General features: G+C 46.6%; 1 protein-coding gene across 2 annotated transcripts in view; it reads left to right on the forward strand.

The window, feature by feature from the left end:
• The first annotated feature begins 517 nt into the window (after positions 1-517).
• Positions 518-23,161, forward strand: part of FARP1 (FERM, ARH/RhoGEF and pleckstrin domain protein 1) — a 309,098-nt gene continuing 286,454 nt past the window's right edge. For both annotated transcript variants that reach the window (XM_059892059.1, XM_005213945.5), the window contains exon 1: positions 518-949. The gene's annotated coding sequence lies outside the window, so the exon portion shown is untranslated. The remainder of the gene's footprint in view (positions 950-23,161) is intronic.

Below are 23,161 nucleotides of genomic sequence, written 5' to 3' on the forward strand. Positions count from 1 at the left end.
GAAAGTCCTAGGAGGTGGGCTCACGGGCGGGGCTCCCTCTTGAACAACCACAAGCACGACTCGCGGAGTCCCGATCCGGGCCGATCCTCCGCCAGCGGCTGGCGGTGTCGCCCGGGTGCTCGTCTCCCGCGCCCTCATCTCGCTTTCGACCGCAGCGGCGGGACTGGCGCGTCCCTGCTGGCTCGGCGCTCTCCCCGGCGCCTCTTGCGTTCTGGCCGGGCGGTGGCCGAGCGGCGAGCCCGGCTCGGGCCGCAGGACCAAGTAAGGCGCGGATCGGAGGTGGGCTCGCCGGGCCGGGGAGGGCGCTCGCGGCGGGCGGCCCCTAGGCGCACCTGCCCCCGGGGCGGGGCGGAGCGGAGCCGGGGCGGGGTGCGGCGGCTCGCAGGGCGCGGGCGCGGACGCTGGAGGGGGCTGTGGTTCTCCCGCTGTCCCCGCGGCTCGGGCGGCGCGGCGCTGGGGCTCCCCCGCCCCTCGCCGAGGGGCCGGCCCAGGCCCGGGGAGGGGCTCGCCTGCCTTCACTTCCCGCTCGCCGGCCTGGAGGCGGCGGGGCCGGCGCGGGCGCAGGGGGCTGCGGGCAGCGCTCGCCTGGCGCGCGGGGCGGGGACGCGGCCGCCGCCCGCTTTGCGCCGCTCCTCCCCGCGCGAGCGCCGCTCGGCCCGGCGTCGAGGCGGCCATGGCGACCCTGAGCCCGCTCCCCACCCACCCCGCCTGCTCCGCCCTCCCCTCCGCCCCGCGCCACCTTTGATGGCTCGGACCTCGGCCGGCCACCGCCAGCCCCGTGCGCGCGTCCGCGCCGCTGCCGCCGCCCGCGGGTATTAATAGCCGAGCGTCCCCGCCGCACGCGCAGCCGGAGCCGCCGCGCCCTCGGCCGCCCGGGGCTCGGAGCTGCGGAGCCCGGAGGCCGGGAGCGGGAGCGGGAGTGGGAGCCGGAGCCGCCCGCGCCGTGGAGGTAGGAGGCGCGCGGCGAACAATGACCGCGGCGGGCGGGCGGGCGGCAACTTGTGCGAGTCGGGCGCCCGGAGCCGGCCGATCCGGGCGCGGCTGGAAGGAGCTGCGTGGCCCGCGGGTCCTGCCTGCGGGAGGTGTGGCGAGTGGCATCGGGCTTTCTCTAACTAAGGCGGGAGAGTCGCCCTCCAGCCAGGCAACAATAGCCGGAGCTCCGGGGCCTCAGGGCCCCGCGCCACCCCTTGCGCCCTTCTCTCACCTCGGCGGACTCGAGCCGCGGGCTCCGCGCGCGTCCCTACTCGCCTCCCCCCGCCCCGGGGCGCCCTCCCCCCGCTTCCTCCCATCCCACCCGGCGCGCTGACAGCGCCCGACGCGGCTTCCGGACCTCCGGCCGCAATCTGGGCTCCCGAGGCCGCCCGCGGGCCGGGGGGGTGGCCGCTGGCGCGGGTGCTCGCGGCTCGCCCACGCACGGCGCGGGGACCCCGGGTGGGTGACAAAGAGGAACACGCCCTCTCGCCGAGTTGCATTTTTGTCCCTCGTTACCGCCAGCCTTTATGGAGACCAAAGTTTTCTCCCACCCCCTCCCCCCCCCCCTTTTTTTTAAAGCAAAGGACACAGATTTTTGTGGTGAGCTTTTCAAAACAACTTCTGATTGTGGTTTTACGATTTAAGTTCCAGAAACTTTAGCTGTGTGATCCGGCCAGACCCTTTGAGAGTGTGTGCATGTGTGTGTGTTTTATTCGAGGGGGAACACGCGTTCCCGGGCATCAGTCTGGATGTCGTGTCTGGCCGTGGGAGCCCAGCTCTGAAATCTGTGCAGAGTCTCCCAGAAAACGAGCGAGGTGCGACGCACGAAGAACTGAGGACCCTGGTTATCAGATCCGCCGCTTGAGATGCGGAGAGATTGCCTCGCATCTGGAACAGTTTAGCCGGCTCAGCCTGTCTCTGTGATCCTTCTGGAGTACCATGGTGGCCTCTGGCTGTTTCATTTTATGGTCCTGGTTAATGTCTTGCTTGTTAGTTTCCCAGGTTTGACTTGCTCAGCCCCGCCCTCCTCTGTATTACTGTTCCACCCTGAGCCATGGCTTTTGGGGACCCCCATCTCTCCCACCCCGCAGGCAGCGTCTTCAGCCGGAGCCAAACCCCAGCCTAAACCCCGTGGGTTAGGTTCACTGTGCTTTGCGCCTGGTGACTTGGCCAAGCCCATTTCAGAACATCTTCCAGCATTGTCTTGCTTTTCTTACTCAGTCTAAACCGGACAGAAAGCAGGATGAAAGGCTTTTTCGGTCCTGAGAGCTTTGGGACATTTACCTTAAAAATTGTCCTCACTGTTGTGATCAGGCAGGCCCTTCTGAAGTCTCCTGCTTTTGGCTGTCTTCCACATTCCACAGCCTTCTGGTTGGGGCTTTACCTTTAGCCTTTCCGTAGGGTTGGTCTTCTGGGTATGATAGTTTCTGACAATGCTCTTCATGTGGGCTCAGCATCCACATGGCTCACTTTATATTCCTGCAGCATCCTTCTGCAGCAAGGCACCAATATTGGAGTTACTCCAAGCACAAGGGAACGTTTGTGTTTTTAGAATGTCTGGCTAATAGATCTGCTTCTGGGTAAAATAAATAGACACATGATTGGCCAGTGGCTGGCTTCCTGGGCGAAGTGTTGGTGGAAATAGTAAGCTGCTAGCCTAGCGCTTCCCATAATCTCTTCTTTCTTGTTTGTGGATGAGAAACTTGAAATACCTGGTGATGATGTGGCTGTTCTCCATAGGGTCACAGACTCAGTGGCTTGCCCCCTGTAAGTTGGGGTGTGGTTTTTCATTCAAGGAGGGCTTCCCCTTTGGGAATCCTGAAGCGAGTTTTATAGTGTCCCTTTTCACACAGTTAGTCTTTTCCTGGAATTTTATACAGGGATTGAATTCCCTAGGTCATAATAGAATACTAAGGCTACTCTGTGGCCAAATTTACCGAAAGGAGACTTAAAAATCTACCTTAGATAATTTTCTTCTGGTGTATTGCAGTTTTGTCATAATTATCTTAAGACTATGAGGAGCTTGGGTGAACATTTTTGTTTTGCTTTTTATTTAAAAAACTGTTGGAGGAAATGGTTTCTAAGAAGATAAGAATTGAATATAGTATTGAAAGGGTTACTTTTTTAAAGTGGAATTCATCCTTTAGCATTCACTGAACTCTAATAGTCATAGAAGAATTTAATTCATTTGGAGAATGGTATATATTTGTAAGGATATATAAATATATATGCACGTGATAGACATCAGAAATGAACACCTTTTTCCATCCTTGAGGAGGTTAGAGAACACTAAAGAAGAGATGGGAGCCCAGTTTTTGCTTGCTGAACACCTTAGGAAAAATGGAATGTGGGTTTCCCAGAGGATGAGGGAAGTTGTGTGAATTTGTAGGTACTTGGCTGATGCTTTGACAGCATGGTGAACCAGGCATTTCAAACAAACCTTTTGCAACTGACCTTGCATATTGCAGAGAGCTGCTTAGTGTTTTTGAGAAAGGCACTTTCCCCTTGAACTGAAGATGCTACAGATAAGAGAGGAGCTCTTGTAATCTCGGTGCTTCCCAGGTGGTAAAGAATCCACCTGCAATACGGGAGACCTGGGTTCGACCCCTGGGTTGGGAAGATCCCCTCAGATCCCCTGGAGGAGGGCGTGGCAGCCCACTCCAGTATTCTTGCCTGGAGAATCCACTGGACAGAGGAGCCTGGCGGGCTACAGTTGTGGGGTCGCAGAGTCAGACACGACTGAGCGACTGAGCATGCACTTGTAATCCCAAAGTACAATCACTGGAGTCCTTTCCGTTGATACTTTGAGTGCCCAGGTATTCCAGGTGTTGCTTACCATTGCTGGGAAGGGATTTTAAAGGTTCTTGTGGCTGCACCTCTCCTCTTATTTGGTGCTTTGATTGAAAGGAGGGCTCACCAAGCCTGACTGTTGAATGGGCAGTGGTGGAGCAACTTGTTTTTTCCCCCTTGCTTTGTAATGGTTAGAGTTTCTGCTGTGGCCTCACTTCATCATACAGGCCCCTCACTCTGTTTCCGCCAGGTTACTGCCTTAACCACTTCCACATGTCGGGCAAGATCAGAGCCCAACGGTTTCCATTCAAATTACTAGAAATACTGATTTCACCAGTCCTTTTATGCCAAATGCCGCCTTTGTTTTTAATCAAGAAGCCCCCCGAAACTGTTTATTTGAAAAGTGGAGAAACTGTCTTTTAATAGGCTTCCCTCCTCCAGATTTAAGTCAGTTAAAAATATTTTGCCAAGTGGATACTTTGAGCAAAAGGGAACAATTGATACATGTTAAATGCCCAAGCTCTAAGCCTTTGATACTTGTGAAATAAACCAGGGACCATAGGCTACAAGGGGCCTAAAAGTGAGCACATGCTCAGTGCTGCCCATGAACTTAGGCAGTTTTCTTATTTAACGTGGGATGGAAATTAGAGACAGACGGCAAGATTGGCAATTAAATTAATATGAGAATTCATCATTTACACTGAATTAATTTCATGTGTTAGATGGTCATATTTGTGCATACATTTTCAAACAAAAGGGCCCTGGGCCAAATTAGATTATCTTTTTTCTATTATGTAAAATTCCACATCCACAAGAGCAACCGCACTCTGTGTAGACTTTGGGCTTTCCGTAACGGTATCGTGTAAGAGAAGACATAAATCCAGTATTATGATGCCTTTCACTCTTTGTTCTCATCATACTAATTCAGGATCTGCTATTTAGTGCATGGCACACAAGAAATCTTTGCTAAATACTTGCTGAGTGAATAAATAAACCTCATTTTCATGTCCTTTCAAGTTAGTCTTTAACATTTTTAAGGGAAATCTGATATTAGCCCTGACAAGTTGTTGTTCTCTGGGAATTTGAAAATTTGATATTTGGTTTCATTTCTGTTTTGATCTGATTTAACCATTGAAGCTAACCTTTAAAGTCAGGTATTGTAAAAATATACAGACTCATTTTTAAGAAATCCAACACAAAAAAGCATGAAGAAGAAAGTACAAGCTACCTGAAAAATTTGCTTCTGGGATAACTTTCCTTCTTCCTGAGATGTTTTTTGAAAGTTCCACGAGTGAGCATTTATTGGGGTGTGTGCTTGTGTCAAGTTGCTTCAGTCGTGTCCGACTCTGTGCAACCCCGTGGACTGTAGCTTAGCAGGTTCTTCTGTTCATGGGATTCTCCAGGCAAGAATACTGGAGTGGGTGGCCATTTCCTCCTCCAGGGGAATCTTCCCAAGCCAGAGGGTAACCTCAATTTCTGTGGGCCTTGAAATCTGTTCCAGAATGATGAATTAGCTGGGTGTGCAATTCTGGATTATTGCTTCTGTGTTAATCCACTGTCTTATGATCCGTTTGTTGTTGCTGTTATGTCTGCTGTCAGGCTAATTGTTATTTGTAAATAGTCTCGTCTTTTCTCTCTGGCCGCTTTTAAGACCCTTTGGAGTTCTGCAGTTTCACAAAGCCTAGGTGTAATTTCACCTCACCTTTTATTCCTCTCTCCTCCTCCTTCCCCCTTCCTCCGTCCTCTTATCAGCGTGCTCCTTTCTGCTGCCCTGAGTATTTCAGTGTCTAGATGTGCTTCTCTTTGTTGGTCTGGTCACCCTTGGCCACTCTGGTTGTTTCCAGTCTGGGCTGTTATGAATAAGGCTGCTAAGAACATTTGTGAACAAGTCTTTGTGCGGAGATCTGTTTTCCTTTTTATTGCTGGGTCTTATAATAAGTGTATGTTTATAAGAAACTGCCATCTGTTTTCCAAAGTGTTTGTACCATTTTACATTCCCGCCAATGATATACGAGTGTTCCACTTACTGTAATCCTCATGAGCACTTGAAATTACCCATCTTTTTCATTTTGGCCATTCTGGTGGATGTGTTAGTGGTATCTCCTTGTGGTTTAATTTTATATTTCCCTGAAAGAGAAGAATAGGTTTTCCTGTGCTTTTTGGCCATTTGGCTATCTTCCTTCGTGACGTGGCCATTCACACTTTGTTCTTTTCCATTGATTTTTGTCTGATTGTTTCATAAAGCTTTTGAGTATAACTGACATGTAAGAAACCGCACATACTTAATGTCATCTTATTTTACAGTTATGAGAGTTCTGTGTATATTCTGCATACAAGTACATTGTTAGGTAAATATATTACGAGTATGTTCACCAGGCTATTTTTTAACCTTCTCCTTTTTTAATGGTATCTTTTGAAGAGCAAAATTTATGAGGAAAACATTGTACACGGTCCACTTATTGAGCTTATTAAAGGTCAGATAATTTTTTTCAACTTTGGAAAAATAGCACAGTTTTCTGTGTAAGACATACACTAATATCACTCTGTTCAGGAGGTCAGACCCCATTTACTTCATGCAGTTCTGATCTTTCCTAGCTGAAACTGAGTTGAAAAGACATGAAAATGGAAAAAAAAAACCCCAAAACCCTGCTCGTTTTGAAAAATCTGAGGAAACAAGGGGTTTAAGATTGTGATCAAATAAATAGATTTCCAAAATTCAAAATTGAGTTGTTTGTTCTTTTAGCACACAGAAGGATTGTGGAAAAGAAGTATTTTCAAAATCAATACCAAAAAATGGAGCCCTAGGAAAAAGCAAGATGTGACATTCTAAAAAGAGGTCAGGATGGCATATGTGGGTGCTTGTAAAAGGCGTTTAGTTTTCCTATTTTGGTGTGAATTTCATCGTGTTATTTATGTATTCTCCTCATTTTCTGAACTGGATAAAAGGGTTGTCAGATCAGAAAGCATGTTTTCCTGATTTTTGTTTCTCCTGCTCATAGAAGGTAAATAAATATTGCTTGACTTGAATTAAAATTTGTGTCATGACTGAATCAGAAACAGAGAACAGACTTGCGGTTGCCAAGTGGGAGGAGGGTGGAGAGGGATGGATTGGGGGTTTGGGGTTAGCAGATGCAAACTGTTATACTTAGAATGGATAAACAAGGTCCTACTGTAGAGCACAGGGACCTCTATTCAAAATCCCGTGCTAAACTGTAATGGAAAAGACAAATACATACATACATAAATTTAAAAATTTCTGTGTTGAAAACTCCATGACATGTTAGGATACCGATGTTAGAGATTGGTATTAAAGATAAGAAGAGTTGGGAATATAGATATTAAGATGAGACAGATCAGCCCTTCTGTATGTTGTCCATCTTTGTGATGTTGGGCAAGTTATTGGTGCTCTTTCCCTAAAACCTCAAGGGGCCTTCAAGAGTGCATTTATCTTCAGGTGATAGAATCTTTGACTTATAGCAGTGAAAGTCACCAATTGCTGTTACTGCTACTGCTAAGTTGCTTCAGTCGTGTCCGACTCTGTGCGACCCCATAGACGGCATCCCATCAGGCTCCACCGTCCCTGGGATTCTCCAGGCAAGAACACTGAAGGGGTTGCCATTTCCTTCTCCAATGCATGAAAGTGAAAAGTGAAAGTGAAGTCGCTCAGTTGTGCCCGGCTCTTAGCGACTCCATGGACTGGAGCCTACCAGGCTCCTCCGTCCATGGGATTTTCCAGGCAAGAGTACTGGAGTAGGGTGCCATTGCCTTCTCTGCAATTCACCAATTAGTTGCCTCAAATAATAAGAAAGGAAGGGGTCCCTGGTTCAGTGTCTCAGCTCACAGTATCACCCAGGACACAAGTTCTTTCTGTCCTTCTACCCTGCCGTGCCCAGCTTGTTGCTTTCTGTACCTAGGCTTGTCGCCCAGAGGTTAATGATGCTGCTGCAGCCTGCTGAGCTGTTACGGCGAAGGGCTGCTACAGTTCCGTGCTGCTTAGTGTCACCCATTTGTTGTCATCAGGAAATGATGGCACGGCCTTCTTCACACTCCTTTTGTCCTTAATCAAAGTGCTTCTCAGAAGCCGCCGACATTTGGTGGTCTTTGAAGAAGGATCTGGGGAGTGTTTCTGTACTCTCACCGAGATACCCGATAGCCGGACTGAATGTGATGTCTGGAATCACAGCAGCCATGTTGTGATCAGCCTTGGGATGACGGCAAGAGGATGATGGGCTGAAAGACGGAAGCAGAGTTCTTGTGGGCATCACTTAGGCACCATTCTTCCTGCACCTGGAGCTTAGTATACTAAATAATAAGTTTTGTATACCAAATAATGCCAACCTGGACTTAGTGTATTAGACAATAAATTTACCCACTTTCTAATTCTCTTCTTCTCATCCCAAGCATCTTGACTGATACATTCATCGGAAGACTTTGTCTTTCTTTTTAAAAAATGTCTTTTTTGGTCTGCTTTTTACAAAATGAAGTGTAGTTGATTTACAATATTATGTTAGCTTCTGGTATACAAAATAGTGATTTGATGATATTTTTGTAGATTATGCATCATGCTAGGGTTATTAGAATATTACTGACTATATTCCCAGTGCTATTCATTGTATCCCTGTGACTTTATTTTATAACAGATCATTTGTATGTCTTATGCTCTTCACCTGGTTTGCCCATTGCCCCACCCCTCCTCCCTTTCAGCAGTTTTTTCTCTGTACCTGTGAGTCTGTTCCTGTTATATTTATTCATTTGTTTTTTAGATTCCACACATAAGTGAAAACATACAGTATTTATCCTTCTCTGTCTGACTTATTTCACTTAGCATAATTGTTCCCTGTAGGTCTATCCACGTTGTCACAAATGGTAAACTGTCCTTCTTGATGGCTGAGTGACAGCCCATTGTGTAATATCCCTGTGTTTTCTCTATCTGCTCTTCAGTCAGTGACCATTTAGGTTGTCTCCATGTCTTGGCTATTGTGAACAACGCTTTAGTGAACACAGGGGTGTGTGTTTCTTTTTAAATTAGTGTTTTCGCTTTCTTTAAGTAAATACCCAGGAGTGGAAATGCTAGATTGTGTGATAGTTCTATTTTTAATTCTTTGAGGAGCCTTCGTACTCTTTTCCATAGTGTCTGCACCAATTTATCAATATATTCCCACCTCCAGCGCTGGAGGGTTCCTTTTCTCTACATCCTCACCAATACTTGTTATTTCTTGTCTTTTTGATGAGAGCCATTCTGACAGGTTGGAAGACTTGATCTTTCATCTGCCATTTGACATTATCTATGAGAAAAAGAGTCTCTTACTGTTAATTATGTGGAAAGTGGCTTAGTAATCATACCAAGTTGCTGTGAAAGATGAATGATTTTTAAGGACTGTAGGTATTTGATAACATGTGAGAATCTGGTCACTATATCTGCATAAATTTTACCTTTTCCTCTCTTGATGGCCTTGCAGGACATCTACTTAGAACTGACCATTTGGGGTTTGGATTAGGAGATTTGTGAGGCCATTATTAATCAGAGATTAATGTCTTCCTTTATAATCTTGCCAAATCTTTTGATTATCTGGCATGAAATCTTATTGAGGGCCAATGTTATTAGTAGAAGGAACTGCTTGAAAATGTCAGGATTTGGGTAAACTAGAGATTTACTACATTCAAAAATAAGACACAGGTATTTATGACCCTGTAAAGAAAGGTTGAATGATTTTATGATAACCTTAATCCAAGCAAATGAATTGAATGGAAAATATCCAAGTGAAGAACTTGCAGAATATAGAATTAGAAGATTCCAGTCTATTTTCTTTTGATTGATACAACCTTTAAGAAGAAATCTGGTCATCCCCCCACCCCTTACTATCAGGATGGTCAGGTGACAAGAGTTAATTGCATATTCACTCACATTTTTTTTTTTTTTACTTCATTTTGTGTGAGGATTTATCAACTCAACAAGTATTTGATTGACTAGCTGTGTTAAATTACTAGTTAATATTGGTGCCACAAAAATAGGGCCCAGTTCTCTGCTGTCAGAGTGTAGCATCAAGACCAGATTGGAGAAGTTTTCTAGATAATTACAATATGACAAGAGCTTTGCAAAAGGTACTGTAATGGTGGAAGTGTTCAGATATTAAGTCATTGGATTCTGGTTGAAAGTTGCATTTAAGTTGAGCTTTCAGTAAAGAAGTGTGTTTTTGTTAACTTGTTTGCTCATTTTAGTATTCCCTTTGTACTCTACTTTTTGTAACAGGATTAGAAAAGTATTCATGTATCAAACAGTAAGTAAAAATTCCTTGCAATCCTGCTGGTCAGAATTTGTGAAAATTAAAATTTGATTTATTTCCATTTGATTTTTGGCATATTCAATATATTCCCAGTATTTGTCTGTCTATAGACAGACATACTTTTTTTAAAAATTGTGAGAACAATGCGTGTATAATTAGAAGCCACTTTCCTGCCTTAACCGCTGAGTGTTTTCCATATTGAGTTTTCTTTGAAATGAAAATTTTAATGACTTTATAATGTTCCCCTGTATAATTCTACATAATATACCTAACATTGCCCTTTATTGGTCTTTTTATTTTTTTGCTTGTAATATTTGACTGCTGTAACCATCTGTATATAAATCTATGGAAAGAGGGTTCTTTTGTTGCAAAGGGCAGACACCCACCCATCTTGAGTCGTAAGAGAACGGGGAATTTGGTAGCTCTCAATACCAACCCCAGAACGGGCCAAGGTGAGTCATCTCAGGAATCGAGACCTGGGTCCAAAGACTCCAGCCACGTGTGGGATTGGCTTCATGTTCCTGGTTCTCTCCACTGGCACTTGGGACAGTTCGCTGGTGATGGTGGGGCTGCCTTGCGCGACGCAGGAACTGTAACATCCATTGTTGTTTAGTCAGTCGTGTCCGACTCTTTGCGACCCCATGCACTGTAGCCCGCCAGGCCCCTCTGTCCATAGGATTTCCCAGGCAAGGTTACCAGAGTGGGTTACCATTTCCTTCTCCAGGGGATCTTCCTGACCCAGGGATTGAACCCATGTCTCCTGCCTTGGCAGGTGGATTCTTTACCACTGAGCCACCGAGGAAGCCCATAGCATCCACGGCCCCACCTTAAAAGTCAGGCAGCCCCCACCTCCACCCCCCGTCATGCTGGCGATCAGTCATACCTTTGAACATGTTCCATTCCCGGGGATGAAACGTTCATGCCACTTGCGCTGGGATTGAGACTCACCAAGTTGAAGTTTGAACTCCCATCTCCACCCCTCCAGGGAAGGATTCCTGTTTCGGCCAGATGAGGGACCCCTCTTGTGACGGAGGGGTGTATAAGGATGGGGTGGGGATGGGGAACTGGCCTTTCCAGGTGGATAAGATTGACACACAAAAATAAGGGGAAATAACTTTCTGGGGGAGGGCCCAGCGGGGAAGGAGGGACAGAGACAGGAAGGAGGTGCACCGTCCACACCTCCCGGGGCTGTGCCGAAGCTGGAGGATTCCCATCAGGACAAGATTGATGTCCATGCACCGAAAGCTGCAGTTCTAACCTAATGGTCCCTTGTGAGGGGAGCCACAGTGGTTAGATATCAGCTCCAAACAACCCTCCTCTCGCTTATATTCAGACACACCATCCAGAATTCGAGGAAAGAGGTGGAAATCGATCAGGCTTGCTCAGGGTGAGTCTACAGCAAAGCTGGCCCCTGCAGAAGCCCACCAGGCAGGCTGGGATGGGAGCTGTGCCTCTACGCTCTTTTCTTATCACTTGTGACGACTCTCGAGGTGCCCCCTGCCTTCTTGAATTCTGGCCACGCTGGGTCTTCGTTGTGGCATGCAGGCCTTCTCTGCTTGCAGCCCTTGGGCTTCTCTTGTTCCTGGTACATGGGTTTAGTTGCCCCGTGGCGTGGAGGATCTTAGCTCCCCAATCCAGGGATTGAACCTGCACCCCCTGCATTGGGAAGATGAATTCTTAACCCCTGGACCATCAGGGACGTCCCATGTGCCCCCTTTCTCTGTTGTTGGTCAGAGGCACTTAGTAAGCAAGGATGTTAGCTCCTGGCAGCCCTAACCAGTCCCCAGCAGACAGGACTGTTTCGGGACAACCGTATGTTGAGAGAGAAGATACCCATATGTGACCCAGCCAAGCCATGCCCGTTTTGCTAATTCCCGATCAAAGCAGTGTCTCTGTCTCAGTTCCATTGGCTTACCATTGGAGATTATCCACAGAAGTTTTGGCGAGCCCCCAGGGCAGTGCCGAAGGCGGCTGCTGCCAACGGCGGCGGCCTGACTGGTTTCATCTGCAGTGTAGCTCGCATCATTAGTTAGCCCCCGATGTGTGGATTTTGCCTTTTCCCCCAGAGTTCATTTCTGGAGATCAGGAGCTGTGTCTCAAAACTTCTGATCTACTTTCTGGCTACTTAAAACAGAGCCTTTCTTTGATGGATTAATGAGGATCTTATCATAGGATCTCAGGTAGCTGGAAAAATCACAACTCATTTGAGTCTCAATAACTCTTCACAAGTTTCTCACAAAGGTCTGTCGAGCACCTTTTACCCGGAGGGCACGATTCCTAAGATTGACAACAGTGAAGAAAACAGGCCGAAAAATCCTCGTCTTCAAGGGGACAGTGTATATATATATATTTTTTGGTCCAAATTGAGACATTTTTGACACTGAAAGGCGCTAACTGCCTGGGTGTCAGAACAAAAGGCGTCTAAGTGGATGGTCACCCTCGTGCTCAGAGAGGGGCCCAAAGTGTGTGCATGCGTGCTTAGTCGCTCAGTTGTGTCTGACTCTTTGCAGCTGCATGGATTGTAGCCCGCCAGGCTCCTCTGTCCATGGAATCCTCCAGGCGAGAATACTAGAGTGGGTTGCCATGCCCTCCTCCAGGAGACCTTACTGACTTGATTGAACCTGGGTCTGTTGAGTCTCCTGTATTGGCCGGCGGGTTCTTTACCACTGAGCCATATGGGAAGCCTGGCTCAAAGCAGGGTGTTGGGGTGGGGGTGGGGGGCTGGTTTTCCCCCGAGGCTATCATATGCCCTCAGGATAGTCTGGGTCTTGTGACTTCAGGGACCCCATCATTCACTCACTGGACACATTTATTGAGAGTCTGTGAAGTTGAGTTTGTGTCCTCCTAAAAGATGGTTTGCTCCCAGGCAAGGCTGTTTGCAGGGACATACAAGTGGGAGGTTTGTCCTCTGGAGGAAAATAATGAATGGAATTGTTTGAGAGACTGTGGACTCCTGAGATACAGATCAGCAGATTCCAAGTAACTTCCTTGTAGAAGTCCTTTTGACCAGCATTTTTTTTTTAAGCTTTGAAAATCAACAGGGCTCTAGGCCCTGAAGGTGATTTAACAAGACACAGTTAAGGGGAAAAAGGAGTTGAGATTGCTTTGGAAGGAAATCACACATGCATTAAATTAAAAATATATATATATTTATAGTAAAAGTGCTCTCTCTGCCTCCTGTAGCGTTCTGTGAGTTTTACCACGTATATGGATTTGTGTGACCAACACCACAGTCAGGATATGGAATTTTTAAAAAAATAATTGTATTTATTTTTGGCTGTGTGTGGTCTTTGTTGTTGCATGGGCTTTTCTCTAGTTGTGGTGAGCCGGGCTACTCTCTGGTTGTATGGGTGTGCGGGCTTCTCGCTGCAGTGGCTTCTCTTGATGTCAGTCACAAGCTCTAGGACACGTGGGCTTTACATGCAGCATGTGGACTCACTGGTAGCTCCCGGGCTCTAGAGCACAGGCTCAGGAGTTGCTGCACGTGTGTGGTTGCTCTGTGGCATGTGGGATCTTGCCGGGCCAGGGATCGAACCTGTGTCTCCTGTACTGGCAGGCAGATTCTTTAACTACTGAACCCCCGGGGAAGCCCCAGGATATGGAACATTTTGAGCAGCTCAGAAAATTCCCAGGTGTTGTTCCTTTCCTTGGGTTCACCTTCCCCTGTCCCCTTCCGCCACCCCTGTTAACTGCTCACCTTTGCTGTGTCACTATCTGTTCTTTTTCAGACATCTTATAAGTGGAATCACAGTGCGTGAACCTTTTTTGAGACTGGCTTCTTTCACGCACTCACACAATGTCTCTGAGATTCTTCTGAGTTGTTTTTAACGTCACCCTTTTCCTTCAATTGCCGAGTACTGATCCGTAGTATGGATGTACCACGGTTTGCATAGGCATTCACTTGTTGAAGGACGTTGGGGTTGTTTCCAGTTTGGGGCAAGTGTGAATAGAATGGCTAAATCAGCAGCTGCTAGAAGCTTTCATGTGCAGGTCTTAATATGGGTGTGATTTCTCACCGGGAGGTGCCCAGAAGTGGAGTCCTCCCCAGCACGTGATGTTGTCCCTGCTTTTCACTGAAGCCATTTGAACAGGTGTGTACTGGTGTGTCAGCATGGCTGTTTATTTTTTTTAACAAAACATGCTGAGAAAACATCAGTATACGAGGGGCTTATTCAAAGATATTGACTAGATCCTTTCCTGGGCTACCTGGTGGTGGTTTAGACACTAAGTCGTGTCTGATTCTCTGTGACCCCGTAGACTGTATCACCTGCCAGGCTACTCTGTTGTTTTGCTGAGAAGTTTCACTTTCATCTCAGGTTCAAAGGATTTGTTAACAAAATAAGCCACTTGTTATATACAAATAAATAATACCAGTATTTATTAGAGAATTAGGACTTCCCTGGTGGCTCAGATGGTAAAGCATCTGCCTACCATGCAGGAGACCGGGGTTTGATCCCTGGGTGGGGAACATCCCCTGGAGAAGGAAATGGCAACCCACTCCAGTACTCTTGCTTGGAAAATCCCCTGGATGGAGGATCCTGGTAGGCTACAGTCCATGGGGTCACAAAGAGTCGGACACGACTGAGCAACGTCACTTTCACTTTCATTAGAGAATTATCTGGCTTACTTTCAATATACTAACATGAAAAGAGAAACAGCAGAGGGTACTTCACCAAATTGGGTTTAGACCAACACCCAGACTCAAAGAGCTCTGGGAAGTCCCGGGACACAGCACATCTGGAGTCTCAACTGGGAAAAGGTCCCAGGCAGCACATTGGCTCTGTGGGTGAGACTTCAAAGATTGCAGTTCGGTTCCCCGTTTATAATCCTGGAAGGAAAACTGATATCATCATCAATCTGTGAGCAAATAGCAACTCTGGTGTCATGCTAATGTTGTTTGTTTTGTCTTGAAGAACTTGGAATATTGTTCCGCCTGAGGCTTGGTTGGCCAGACCCCCTCCAGGGGCTCAACAATCTCAAGACTGTCTCATCTGTGGTGTGGCTAGTCTTGCACTCACAGCAGGCAGTCACCCACAGTCAGGGCAGTGTCCTGGCAGGTTAGAAGCAAGGTCAGAGGCCTGTTCTGCTTTGTCTCTGAAGCCTAAAGAAGACTATTTAATTTCCCTAACATTTGTCCATGGGATTTCCCAGACAAAAATACCAGTTGCCATTTCCTTCTCCAGGGCCTCTTCCCAACCTAGGGATTGAACCTGTGTCTCCTGCATTGCTGGTGGATTCTTTACTACTGAGCCACTACGGAAGCCTACAGGCAGAGGCTTAATAAACTCTGTTAGCTGCCCATTTTTGGAAGGGATGAATCAAAAAGAGCAACTGTGTATATGAAAGCTGAGGCTCAGAATGTAACAATGCCAGCAAGAAATAGAGGTAAGTAGCACAGAGTTGGACACGACTGAAGCGACTTAGCAGCAGCAGCATGTGGCATAGATACTTAGCTCAGAGACCTGATAGGGTGTGGAGGTTTGATTTGAGTATCTTGTTAATTCTCTATGTGAATATACAGTGATAATGATTAAAAGAATTATAGAAGCAGCTGAAAGGCAGTGGAGACCTGGAGGAAAGAACACAGGCTTCAGGGCCTGGATTCATCATCTGTGACTGTGTGACACACTACTCCAATTTGAGTGACTTATATCAGTAGACCCAGGTTCGATCCCTGGGTCGGGAAGATCCCCTGGAGAAGGGAATGGCAACCCACTCAAGTGTTCTTGCCTAGAGAATTCCATGGACAGAGGAGCCTGGCGGGCTACAGTCCGTGGGGTCACAAAGAGTCAGACGCTACTGAGTGACTAACCCACACGTCAATAGTAAATACTGTCTTTCACAGCTTCTCTGGGACAGGACTCTGGGAGTGTCTTAGATGGGCAGTTCTGGCTTGGATATTTGCAGCAGAGATGTCAGCTGGGGTGGTAGGGTCTGTTTCCAAGGAAGCGTCTCAGGTAGGCTGCTGGAGTATCCTTACAGCATGGTGGCTAGGTTGTCCCAGAGCGAGTAGTTCGTGAGGAGACCAAGGTGGAAACTGCCGTGACGTTAATGACCTAGACTGGGAAGTTCTCCTTGGTCGCTTCCACAGATTCTTGATCACACAGGCCAGCCATGATTCAGTGGGGGGTTGACTACACAAAAGTGGGGGGTGCCAGGTGGCAAGGGTCATTGGGAGCCATCTTGGAAGCTGGCTACCATGGGACTGAGGGACTTGTGTTACACCCTGTGTTATAGAACAGGAAGAGACAGACTTGGGAAACGGACTCCTGGTTGCCAGGCAGGATGGGGGGGGGGGAGGGGCGGGGAGGGATAGTTGAGGACTTTGGGAAGGACATGTACACACTATTTTTAAAATGGATCCCACCCCCGCCCCCCAAAAAGAAAACCCCACTGGATAGCACATGGAACTCTGCTCAATGTTATGTGGTAGCCTGGATGGGAGGGGGTTTTGGGGGAGAATGGATACATGTTTATGTATGACTGAGTCCCTTCACTGTTCACCTGAAACTGTCACGACATTGTTATTTGGCTCTACCCCAATACAAAATGTTTTTGGTGTTAAAAAAAAAAAATGAAATCCCAGAGTCGGCGTTAGCAGATCCACAGTTGATGGTGAGGTTCATGGCCTGTGGCAGGGGAACAGTGGCTTTTCCCTGCGTGCTAGGTACCTTGGCAAAGACTCGAGGTTGAAAAATTGTCAATTTTTCAAGAGGTTGAAAAATTCTCCTGGTGGTTTGATTCCTTTTATTTAAATAATGCCTGCACTTTGCTGTAGGAAGGAGAATCTGAGAGACACAGAGGTGGTCTGTCTGCTCACTGTGCCTTGCTGTTTGGGTACCACTTTCCTGCTTATCCTGAGGAGCTAACCAGGGTAGGCATCATTCTCTGTTCTCACTTGCTGTCTTTCCCTGGCATAGCTCAGTGCTAGGAATGGCCCTCACTTCTACCAGCTGAAGATGCAAATAAGAAAAGTCTAGTGGCTGAGACTCAGTACTCCCAATATAGGGGTCCCAGGTTCAATTCCTGGTCAGGGAACTAGATCCCTCTTGCCGTAACTAAGAGTTCGAATGCCAGGACTAAGCCTGCATGCTGCAACTAAGATCTGGCATGGCCAAATAAATAAATATTAAAAAAGAGAGAGAGAAAAGTCCATCACCAGAGTGATGGTAGGGAAAACCCATCAAAACCTATCTCCAGAAAATTGCTTGATAGATCAAGCAATAGATAGATAGATGGATAGATCGCATGGGCTAGAAGTCCTTCTAGGCATCGTATTCAGCTTCTTCTTGGAATCAGGATTTGGGCTTCCAGTTTTAAACCAGGTGCTGTGTTAGACTGTGGGCTTGCACGTTTGTTTGGTCCTTTCTCAATGAGGAAGATGTTGTCCCCGTTTTACAGAAGAGGAAGCTGAGTCTTAGATTTCTGGGTAACATGCCCACGGTCATACACCGTGTATCAGTGAAATCAGGCTTTCCTCAAGTCCATGCTCTTTGTGACTCAGTTAGGGATCTTCTCCTAGTACAGCTGTAGGCAAGCACACCAGACTAGGGCGACGTGAGATAGATCTGCAAGTTCAGGATCAGACACTCTTTGTTTTGTTCTTGTTCTGTCAGCCAGTCTTGTCTACCTCTTGGCGACCCCATGGACTGCAGCAGCCAGGCTTCCCTGTCCTTCACCATCTCCTGGAGTTTGCTCAGACTCATGTCCATTGAGTCCGTGATGTCATCCAACCATCTCACCCTCTGTCGCCCCCTTCTCCTCCTGCCCTCAGTTTTTCCCACCATCCAGGCCTTTTCCGGTGAGTCATCTCCTCGCATCAGGTGTTCAAAGTATTGGAGCTTCAGCTTCAGCATCAGTCCTTCCAGTGAATATTCAGGGTTGGTTTCCATTAGGATTGATTTGATCTCTTTGCAGTCCAAGGGACTCTCAAGAGTCTTCTCCAGCAGCACAGTTCAAGCCTTGCCTGGTGGCTCAGATGGTAAAGAATCTGTCTTTGTTTAACAGTGTGTTATTTTGTTCATGGTTAAAAAAAAAAAAAAGAAAAAACTTTTTATTTTTAAAAAATTGATTAAAAAAAGGTGATCTTAGTTGTGGGTTTTGGCATCCCTTAAATTTCACATCCAGGGCCATGCCTCCCTTGCCTCACCTTGACCCCACACAGCCAGTGGCTCTGGAGTCAGAATGAGGAAGGTCTGATCAGCTCACGGGAGTTCGGCATCCTTTTCAGCATTGTGATACTATTTTATTTTCCCTTTTGAGACATTTTGGGGGACGAGTCACCCGTCTTAGAGGACACGTCTTGGCTCTTTGCAGTCGCTGCTCTGTCCCTGCTTGACACAAGTGTTTGGTTCCAGGGTTACTTCCAGAATTTCAGCTGTGAGACCCTGACGCCCAGGCCTAATGAAAGCCTGTTAGAGTTTCAGAGAGTGGTGTTTTGTCACTCGGCGTGGATGTTTGGGAGCTGCAGCAGGAAGGAGATCTGCTTTCAGCTTAATAGCCACATGACAAAGGACCTGTGCCATGAGGCTTTCCCAGGCGCCGATGCCAGCCTGGCAGTGAGTACTGTCGCTCTGCTGGCAGGGCTCGTGTGGTTCAGGGCTGTGGCTGCTCTAGCCTGGTGCAGGGGATGGCTGCCCGCTTCTCCCTTGCGTTGCTTGCAGAGTGGCTTGGGTAACCCAAACAGATCATAAGCCTGGCCTGATGTTTTTCACGTGGGAATTAGCTGTGCTTCCCTGAATCCTTTTTTTTAAACAAAGCTTTTTAAAATCATCTTGTTTCTTCTGCATGTCTCTTTTTTAATTGTAAAAATAATAGGATTGTTGTAGAAACTTTGAAAAGTGAAGAAGGGTGGTTTGGCAAATACACGTACTCACACACGGATTGTTCTCTTCATATTTGCCTTACATAGTTTTCTTTCCTTTGGTTATTAAAAAAAAAAAAAGGTTATTTTAAGAGCAGTTTTAGGTCCACAGCAAATGGAGTAGAAAGCAGAGTTCCTATATACCCCTTCCTCACCCACTACCGCCCCCACTACCAACATCCAACATTTTCCTAAAATTTAGATTTTTTTTTTACTGTTTAATTTTTTTCAACTTTATAATATCTTGTACATTTGTTTTTTGAATTTCTCCCCCCTTAACGTTGCTTCCATAGTCCTTAAACTAACGTGGTTAAGTTCAAAGGTCTCATGAGGTCACTTCCTGTTGACCTTCAGAGCCCAATGCAGTTGGGCTCACAGTGGGGGGGTGGGGTCCTTGGATGACCTATCATGTGGAGATTGCGCAGAATGTCCTTATAAGGATGTAGGGGCCTGATGAAGACTCACTGCTTCTGCCTGTCTTATCTCTAGATTCTTTTTTCCTCATGGCATTTGTGGGCAGGGGGCTTGGGATCTACTTTCTATTAGAAGTGTGTAGCCTTCCTCACGAGTTAGAAAATAGAACTGTAGTCCTAACTCTGACGGATGCTTCTGGAAGTGAATACTGCTCCGGGGCTCTCCTGCTTGCCAGGTTGGGGGTTTGAAAGTGGTGCAGGATTTCCAAAAGAAGGGGTGGGTGAGATCCGGGAACACGACTGCCTTCTCAGTGGTGTGTGCTGGGAAGAAGCACCTTTCGCTGGTGTACCTGTAGACACTGGCTTAGTTTGCTCCTTTCTGTGGGACTGCTGCCTAGCACAGGCTGTGGCCATCGTCAGTAGCCATTAAATCTTTGTCGAATGAAGAGAACTGATACCCTCTTTGGGGCCTTGTTGGTAAAATGACCTTGAACTTCTTAAACCTGAGCCGACCTTCTCACCAGCTGTTGGGCTCCCATGGTCTGTAAAAGCCTTGAATTTATAGTCGCACGTTGATGGCAGATCTAAATTTACTCCTCACCCTGCCCTCTAGACAGCATGTTAAAAAGCAGAGACTTTACTGTGCCAACAAAGGTCCGTCTAGTCAAAGCTATGGTTTTCCATTGGTCATGTATGGATGTGAGAGTTGGACCATAAAGAAGGCTGAGCACCGAAGAATTGATGCTTTGGAACTGTGGTGTTGGAGAAGCCTCTTGAAGGTCTGTTGGACTGCAAGGAGATCCAACCAGTCAGTCCTGAAGGAAGTCACCCCTGAATATTCACTGGAAGAACTGATGCTGAAGCTGAAGCTCCAATACTTTGGCCACCTGATGTGAAGAGCTGACTCATTTGAAAAGACCCTGATGCTGGGAAAGATGGAAGGCAGGAGGAGAAGGGGATGACAGAGGATGAGATGGTTGGATGGCATCACTGACTCGATGGCCATGAGTTTGAGTAGACTCCGGGAGTTGGTGATGGTCAGAGGAGCCTGGCATGCTGCAGTCCATGGGGTTGCAAACAGTCCGACACGACTGAGCGACTGAACTGAATTGAACTACCCTCTGACACTGTCTGCTTTAGCATCCCCGTCCTTTAGCTTCTGGCCTTGGTTTTAGCCTCTCAGACACAGGCCTGCTTAGCCTCTTGGGAAGTTAGAGATGCTTCATGTTCTGTGAATGGCAGAGATGCCTTGCACATCAGGTGCTTGACAACAAATGCTCACCTAGAGGAGAAAACTAACTTGTTTGGGGGCCATGATATCCTACATTAGTGGTCTGTACATTAAACCTAGGATGGTCTTTTCTAATATTCTTAATTACCCCTCTTTAGCTGAATTCTGAGTAAATAACTGGATAGTTTGAATCTATGAATAATGCCATTGGCAGCAACTCCAGAAATAGTCTTACTTTTTAGTGAACAGTAAGTGTACCTAATCGCCTTTAAGACTGCGGGGGAGAGGAGTGAAGAAAGGATGAGGAAGTTGCCATGTGGGTATTTTGCCTCTGTTAATATTTGTTGATTGGCTGGCTACCTAGGCCAATTTCTTTTTTTTTAAACTTTTTATTTTATATTGGAATATAGCTGATTAACAATGTTATGATAGTTTCAGGTAGACAGCAAAGGGGCTCAGCCATACATATGCATGTGTGCATTCTCCCCCAGATAACTCTCCTCCCTTTCAGGCTTTGGCCAATTTCTTTTTTGTAAATAACGTTCATTTATATATACATATATATATATATTTTTTTTTTTTTTAAAGGAGTGTCATTTGTCTTAACCAGATGAAGGTCGGTTGACCATCTGGACTCTGTTTGCCTGACACCGACTGGTCAGCATTTCAGGGACCCTTGTTTTTGTGGAAGAAGACATTTTCAGTTGAGACTGAAAGAGCCAGAGAGTCTGGGGTGCTCTTTGTGGGTTTATGCTGAAGTGTCTTGATTTTTCCTCACCGAATCTCTTGACTCCTTTGATTTGTGTTTGATTACACAGCAGACGGACACATCGGGGACTTTCCCTTTGTCCGCACGTTTACCTGCTGCTGTGAATCCAGTGGAGGCGTTATGAATCTTCATAGAGCTTAGGTTTTGGTTTAATATGAACCAAGTTCATATTCTTAATTGTTTTTAGGGTTGTAGACCGGACTTCACGCCAGTGTAGCTTCCTGCTCTGTCCTCCGCTGTGCATTGTGTGTGGAAGGAAAGTCTCCTCTGTCTCTCTGAGAAGAGCTGGTCTGGCAGGCCAAGAGGTTCCGTCAGGAATTGTATTATTCATCCTCAAAATACTTTGAAATTTAGTTTGATTTTTAAATTCTTTTTGACTTTGGTAAAGAATAGATACATGTATGTATATAACTGAATCACTTTACTGTATACCTGTAGCTAACACAACATTGTAAATTATACTTCAATCTTTTAAAAAAGGTGGTTAAAAAATACTCAAAAAAAGAATTTAAAAAATTTATTTTATATAGGGGTATAGTTGACTTTTTTGGAAAAGACTCTGATGCTGGGAGGAATTGGGGGCAGGAGGAGAAGGGGATGACAGAGGATGAGATGGCTGGATGGCAGCACTGACTCGATGGACGTGAGTCTGAATGAACTCCGGGAGTTGGTGATGGACAGGGAGGCCTGGTGTGCTGCGCTTCATGAGGTTGCAAAGAGTCGGACACGACTGACCGACTGATCTGATCTGATAGTTGACTTAGTGATTCAGATATATACACATATATACTTTTTCAGATTCTTTCCCACTATCAGATCGGATCAGTCGCTCAGTTGTGTCCGACTCTTAGTGACCCTGTGAATCGCAGCACCCCAGGCCTCCCTGTCCATCACCAACTCCCGGAGTTCACCGAGACTCACGTCCATCGAGTCAGTGATGCCATCCAGCCATCTCATCCTCTGTCGTCCCCTTCTCCTCCTGCCCCCAATCCCTCCCAGCATTAGGGTCTTTTCCAATGAGTCAACTCTTCACACGAGGTGGCCAAAGTACTGGAGTTTCAGCTTTAGCATCATTCCTTCCAAAGAAATCCCAGGGCTGATCTCCTTCAGAATGGACTGGTTGGATCTCCTTGCAGTCCAAGGGACTCTCAAGAGTCTTCTTCAACACCACAGTTCAAAAGCATCAATTCTTTGGGGCTCAGCCTTCTTCACAGTCCAACTCTCACATCCATACATGACCACAGGAAGAACCATTGCCTTGACTAGACGAACCTTTGTTGGCAAAGTAATGTCTCTGCTTTTGAATATGCTATCTAGGTTGGTCATAACTTTCCTTCAAAGGAGTAAGCGTCTTTTAATTTCAGGGCTGCAGTCACCATCTGTAGTGATTTTGGAGCCCAGAAAAATAAAGTCTGACACTGTTTCCACTGTTTCCCCATCTATTTCCCATGAAGTGGTGGGACTGGATGCCATGATCTTTGTTTTCTGAATGTTGAGCTTTAAGCCAACTTTTTCACTCTCCACTTTCACTTTCATCAAGAGGCTTTTGAGTTCCTCTTCACTTGCTGCCATAAGGGTGGTGTCATCTGCATATCTGAGGTTACTGATATTTCTCCCGGCAATCTTGATTCCAGCTTGTGTTTCTTCCAGTCCAGCGTTTCTCATGATGTACTCTGCATAGAAGTTAAATAAACAGGGTGACAATATACAGCCTTGACGAACTCCTTTTCCTATTTGGAACCAGTCTGTTGTTCCATGTCCAGTTCTAACTGGTGCTTCCTGACCTGCATACAAATTTCTCGAGAGGCAGATCAGGTGGTCTGGTATTCCCATCTCTTT

The sequence above is a fragment of the Bos taurus genome, chromosome 12 (assembly GCF_002263795.3).
Source record: "Bos taurus isolate L1 Dominette 01449 registration number 42190680 breed Hereford chromosome 12, ARS-UCD2.0, whole genome shotgun sequence".
NCBI classification, from domain to species: domain Eukaryota; kingdom Metazoa; phylum Chordata; class Mammalia; order Artiodactyla; family Bovidae; genus Bos; species Bos taurus.